General features: G+C 33.9%; 1 long non-coding RNA gene across 1 annotated transcript; it reads left to right on the top strand.

The window, feature by feature from the left end:
• Positions 1–472: 472 nt before the first annotated feature.
• LOC123541395 (uncharacterized) lies at positions 473–6,716 on the top strand. Its single transcript, XR_006684498.2, has 4 exons — positions 473–614; positions 3,124–3,257; positions 4,609–4,720; positions 6,636–6,716. It is a non-coding gene; the product is annotated as an uncharacterized LOC123541395 (long non-coding RNA).
• Positions 6,717–7,120: the final 404 nt, after the last annotated feature.

Below are 7,120 nucleotides of genomic sequence, written 5' to 3' on the forward strand. Positions count from 1 at the left end.
GTTTGCCTAATTTACCAGAATGCGTAAAAAATTTGGTTAGATTCAAGTGTCACCCCAGTATTGAAGTACTTCCGGGTCGTTGTATCCTAGGAAGTAGTTCTTTGAAATTTTGAAGTTCTTAGTTTAAAACCATCACTACTTTGACATGTTAAATTCTAAATGTATTTACTGACACTGTGTACATTTTGTGCCATTTCTGATGTCTTTAACAGTTGTTTTGTCTGTGTTTTTCAGGACTATATTCCTGTGCGGATGGATTAAAAAAACTACTCCAGACTGGTAGACATGAATTATGTTTATTGGAAATATGAACATGGACTTAAAACTTTGATGTGTAGCAAAAAAGTTCATCGTTGATGATAGTGATTTTCTAAGCTATATTGACTGGAACAGGGTTGTTCTTTACAAATACAGAGCTGTCAATGCTGCAATTTTGTTGTGAAAGTCACAATCCATTTCAGAAGGTGCGTGTTTTACTATACCGCAAAGAAGAAGAAATTGTACTGGGCCGACACCTTACGAGACGGCATTTATGTTTGTTGTACTCGATTACAAAAATAATGTGCTTGATTTACGAAAAGATTGGATTACGCACTTAAATCCAGTAAACTACTGTAAGTGTATTTTATATTAGCACGGCTAAATTTTAGTGCAAATGCCTTAAATTCAGTAGTTTGACTTTTTAACGCATACTTGTATTAGCGCAGTATCACCGGTGCTAATATAGCCAATTGGTGGCTGAACAGTCAGGGGTGTAACTGTTTCAAGTTATCACATTTTATAACCCATTTGAGTTACTGCGTTTACTTTCATAACTTGTTTCAGTTATGATAAAATATTACAAAGCCCTCCTGTGTCAATTCCTCATTTTGAATGTGACTAATGCAATCATTTCCTGAATCCTTGGCCTTTTATCTTTCCAGCTGTGCAGTAAATTTTTTTACACAAGGCTGATAAAGTCTTACGCAAATGGTTTTTAAGCTATAAAACTCTTAACATCCCATTATGCTCATCAGGTCATTATCAGACTAAAAGAGAATTTGATTAACCACAGTTTGCTACTAATTGCATTTTAAAGCTCACTTTGTGAGAACAGTAAAAAGGCTTTTTTTGAATAACTTACCTGGGTTATCCTTATTTTATAACTAATACAGGTTATAAAATTCTTGAAAAAGTAACTGAAATAGGTTACATAACCTAAAACAGTTACACCCCTGACTGCTGAATGCTATTCGTAATAAAAACGACCAGGCACGCAAATAAACATGCATAGGTCTACAGTATGGCATAAAATCTACATTCGTTTAGATCAGTGTTAATCTGTATACTGTGAATTTGTACATGTATACAGTGCAGAATTGCAATAATTGTTTGTTTTCAAATTTACACCTGGTTTTCAAAGCAGTAAAATGTTATGCTGACACTTGTAACTATTCCCACGGCGATATATGACCATTCTGTGTCGATTCGCCATAAAACCCAACATACTCACTGTAACTATTCCGAAGGTGTTATATACAATGTTTACCGGCAAGAAGAAAAAAAAGCAACTTAATTTACAAAAGGGGTTATTTTTATACTAACATTCAAACAGGTTAAATTATTCTATTCAAAGCTTTCTTCAGAATATTAGTTAGGAATGCAGTTATTGTCATATTTACACAATAAATAGATATTCCACTGTTCTCTGTTTCATTGTAATTACAGTATTTCAGTACTACAAATATCGCTTTTTTAAGGAAAGCCTATCATTTCAGTCTAATATCAGCACTAGACATGAACTAGCGCATGCCCGATCCCGTGAATAGCACGAAAATTAGTACTCCGAATTCTTCTTGTGATGGCAACTAAAAGGAGAAACATTATAATATTCTTCCCAGAAGACATTTTGAAATACTATCCCAGAAATGTTCCTTGGGTGACCTAAAAAAAAAAAAAAAAGTTGGTCCAGGCTAATGTTCTTAGTGTAGTTATATGGAAAACTTTGGAAGATCTTTTCTGAAATTGCTTGTCCAGTTTTAAAGTAATTACACAGCAGTTTTGCATTAAAAAATGTAGAGTGGGGAAGGGGGTAGGTTAGTTTTCCCAGTATTGATGTATAGAAAACTTTGAAAATCTTCAGCTTTGAAACATCTGGCTTGATTTGAAAATAATTTCAAAGCAATGTTCCTTGTATGGCCATTCACCTAATTCCTTCAGATAATTTTTTTCATTAAAGCTCATGACTGCTAGGAGGTGGTTAAAGTTTTTCGGCATATTTTGTTTTTGGATGGATGTGATTTGGTTCAAAATGGTTGTAAAAAGTGCCATTCAAACCCCATGTTTATTGTGGCTGGATTTTTTTCTCTTGAATAGTTTTGTTGAGTTCAGGTATTTTGGTGGGTTGGAATGCATGCAAAATGCATTAGTGTCCATTGCCTATATAGAACATATAGTAAAAATAACTGTGGTCTTAGGCCTGATATAATGGAAAAATTCAGAAAGTAAATTGCCAATATATTTGTTATTTTGCAATCTGCATGGCTGAAATTTTGATGCTGAATGGCTCGTAGGCATAGAAATCTGGAAATTACTTGAATTAATTATTACAATTGCTGAAAATGCTTCAGTTTGAATAAAACTATACATGCACTTGAAAATCCTACTTTCAGTTTACATATTTCTGGAAATTTTACTAATTTTGCAGGTTTTCATGCATAAAATGCATTTGTATAAGTTCTATGTTTGAAACCGTTTGCGGAAAACAAAATGGTGTATTACAGATGCCACCATAGATTTTTAGAAATTGGAGCTGCAGCCGAGGAAATCTGACCTAGAGTCAGATATTATATATATATTTCTATTCTTCCTACATTAAATTGCTCTTTTGGATACTTGAATTTACACAGTTCACACAGTCTGAATAGAGAAATATGTGTAATTATAATCAGTGAAAGGACTTGAAATTGAACAGATCAGGCCTAAAATTGGCATATTTTAATTGATTTTGAAGGAAAACAGGCAGATTTTCACACACTAGACTTGAATATTGGTTTTCTTAAATGCTAAATTGAGCATAAGTCTTCATATTTGCAGTCCTGAATTGTATGTTTACTTATTCTGTTTGATTTCTTATATTTTCAGTACCCAAAACCCTGAAATGAGAGCGCTTGGACAATGTGAAGTTTGTCGCATAGACGGGGATTGACCGCCTTTGTGTATATAAGTCTACAACTTCTCAGATTTGACTGAAGACAATTGTTTGGTGTTGTGAATAGGTAAATAATTCCTTTGTAAATATTTTTGATAAGAATCAGGTACTTTTCCATGATACTGTAAAATTTAATAGACTTCGTTTAAATTGCAACGACAATTGAAAGACAGGTAGAAATTAGAATTATAGTGGAATAACATTATTTCAGCCAGTTTTACCATAATGACTACATTCTGAAGCATGTGTGTTAGTGAGATTACATTAGTAATCTGTTACTTTGAAATTGGACAGGACTTTGTTCATAATAATTGGTACAGTAAGCTGCATTCCAGGTGAGAATTATTAGGTCAGATTGCAGCAATGTTTAGCTACAATCTGACCTAATAATTCTCACTTGGAATACAGCTTACTGTACTAAATTTTACCTGAAAACAGTTAACGTTGCTTCAGATCTGGAAGTCAGTAAAGCAATTTGAACAGACATTGTGATTGATACATTCGTTATTCAAAGTGTTTGTTATGACACATTTTACATATGTAAGACTTGATTTTTAGGTTTTATACATTTTGACAGTTTCAGTATGGGGAAAGGAGATTGTGATGTAAATTTTCATAGAAAAGTTGCTTAGAGGGACACTTTTCTACATTTCACACTTTCTTTGCAGTCATATTGTTTTGAAATATATTTTGCACATACATGCAATCATTTAAACTGAATAAGTTTTCAATTTGAGATATTATGACTAGCTTGATTCATATTTCAAATGTGGTTCGGCTGCAGGCTTTCCAATCACACAATTGATAGTAGTCACCGGAAAAATTTGGAGAACCAGTTGTAGATTCTCAGGTTGAAATTTATTAAAGTATTTGCAGAAATTTAGCCAGTTTGGAAAATTCAGCAGGCAGTGATGTACATTAAAACCATTCTTGATATAGATCAGGGCTGAGCGAGAAACTATTGTAACTGTATATAAATAAAGAACAAGATACAATAGTTTCGCGCTCAGCCCTCGACATATAGATCAGAGCTGTTGGGGTTTTTTTTGCCAGAAAGCTCAGCTGTGATACACAATTGAAGATTTTGTTCATTGTGAATGGACATTATGGCTGTCTGGTTTTGTGTAATTTCACCTTAACAGCAGGGATTTATTTATTGCAGATCACTAAGTCTTTGACATCACTTGTTTCACTTAGTCCAGCTCTGCTATCAGTCACAGACAGAACAAAATTGAAAACTGGGAAAGCAACTTTTTGAACATTAAATGTTTTAACACAACATCACATCACACAATGGAACTAGTTGCTACAATGCACAGTTCTGATATAACACTGAGATATGTCTTAATATATTCTTTGCATTAAAAATATAATTATCTTGTATGTACATCATGTGAGGAAATATTCTTCTTTTGTAGAGAAATATATGAGGTAGGGCTCTGCAGTTTTCCATAAACACAAGAAGTTTACATTTGTTGCACAGAGTTGAAGGAATTGTTATAGGAAAGGTGTACAGAATGTAAGGATATGGTATGTTCCTGCTGAAAAAAAGATATGTAAACGAATTAATATTATAGGTTTGACTGTACAAAGTATATGGAGAATTATTCTTGTCTCTCTGGCACCGGCTTTCCCGTCTTCAGTTTAAATGCTAAAAGTTTCCTGAACTTCTACTTCGTCTGTATTTTTACTTGATGGCTTTATTCACTGAAAATAGTTATTCTTGTCTCTCTGGCACCGGCTTTCATGTCTTCAGTTTAAATGCTATAAGTTTCCTGAACTTCTGCTTCGTCTGTATTATTACTTGATGGCTTTATTTACTGAAAATAGTTATTCTTGTCTCTCTGGCACCGGCTTTCATGTCTTCAGTTTAATGCTAAAAGTTTCCTGAACTTCTACTTCGTCTGTATTATTACTTGATGGCTTAATTCCTTATAACACTTGCATCATATGAAACTAAGACCATAAATTTCGTACCAGTCTTTCCTCAGTCATGCCCTCAATTAAATAAATTTTCGGGTTGAAGTTTTGATAATTTTTTTTCGCATGAATAATGCTTTGAAGTGCCGTGTGATTGTTCCTGTTTATGAATTATATGGATAACCAAACATCTACATGTACATGTAGCTTTTAAGATTAAGAAGAGGTAAATAGTGTCTGATTCATGTCCGATCCATAACTGCCATTCTTCTAGGGATTTTTAAATTGATTGGCAAACCTTTTTTTAACCGTAATGGGGCAGTGAGTCATGTGCAAGACTCAGACCTCAAGCACCAAGGACAAGGTCACACTTAGAGGTTCAGTGTTCTCATTGCATGTTTCTAGTCCAGTCATCCATTAGGGATTTTCAAATTACCTGGCACAAATGTTCCATTTAATAAGTTGATGTGTCACTCTGTAGACCAACATCCCTAGCTCAAAGGTCAATGTCACAGATAGAGGTCAAAGGTTAACTTGGTCCTTTTCTTGTCCAGTCTATAGCTCTGCCATTTATAAAGGGATTTTAAAGTTATTTGGTACAAATTTTCCCTATCATGTCGTTGATATATCATATGCAAGATCCAGACTTCTAGCTCAAAGGTCAAGTTCACACATAGAGGTCAAAGGTTAACATGGTCTTGCTTCTTGTCCTATCCATTGCTCTGCCATTTGTCAAGGAATTTTAAAATCACTTAGCACAAATATACCTCATTAAGAGGCAATGTGTCATGTGCAAGACCAGGCCCCTGTTTCAACGGTCAAGGTCACAGTTAGATGTTAACTTGACTTAAACAGTCACAAAAACAAATTATTTTGTTGCATGGAGACTCAGACATCTAATGCAAGGTCAATGTCACCTATTGGGATTTTTGGTAATTTTTGTCTGCTCTGTAACTTTTTGATGCAGTGGTGTTGGTATAAATATTCACCATTACAAGACATGGTGTCATATACAAATTTGAGGTCACAGGCACCCCAGTTAATTTCTTTTTTCTGTTTGTACATGAAATTACTTCCCTTTTTATGATAAAGTACAATACATATGTATTTCTAGCAGTTTTCCCAGTAATTTAAAAATGATAATTTGTATTGAGAGACTGTTTAGTACTATATAAACATCATGTATTTCACTTGTTTATTAATTATCTCCCTTTAATACGACAAAATATTTCATTTTATTTTAATTAATTTCTTTTCTTATTTAAAGATAAAAATACAGTAAACCATTACAATGCATATATGAGCATCCAGACATTTTCAAACTACATAACGTCTGTGTGAATTTTCTGATTTATGTACATCTATAGTATAGAAGAATACATTGTGATTGCATGCAATATGTTTTGTGAAAAATGTCCCTTAGCCAGGGACCTCTGCTACAAATTTTTGTTGTTTTCTACAGGTAACTGATAATTTCTTTACATGCTCTAGAGAGTAAACTTAACCTTGATGTTTTGCCTTACAGATAGCCAAACATCTTCCCCAGGATTCGATGCGGTAACCTTCTGATAGAAAAATGTACCCGTTGTGCAAAGGGGATAAGCTGATTGGTGACAGGTATATTAGTTCATATAAAACAATAATAAAATTACACATAAACCTTATATGGATGTACAGTCAAACCTGTGTTAAACACCACCTCTGAACAGAGACCACCTGGCTCTAAAGACCGCATGTATTGATTCCCAGTTTAACATTTACAGTGTATTTTAACCTGTGAATAAAGACCACCTCCCAATAAAGACCACATTTTGGCTCTCCCAAGGATGGTCTTTATAGACAGGTTTGACTGTATAATTTTTTTAACTCACCTGTTGCTCAGGTGAGTTTTTGTGATCGCTCAATGTCCAGCATCCGTTGTCAGTCTGTCTGTCAACATTTAGCTTGTGAATGCAATAGAGGCAGTATTTTTCAACTGATCTTCATGACATTTTGTCAGAATAAATACCT

This window comes from Mercenaria mercenaria, chromosome 16, assembly GCF_021730395.1.
Source record: "Mercenaria mercenaria strain notata chromosome 16, MADL_Memer_1, whole genome shotgun sequence".
NCBI lineage: Eukaryota > Metazoa > Mollusca > Bivalvia > Venerida > Veneridae > Mercenaria > Mercenaria mercenaria.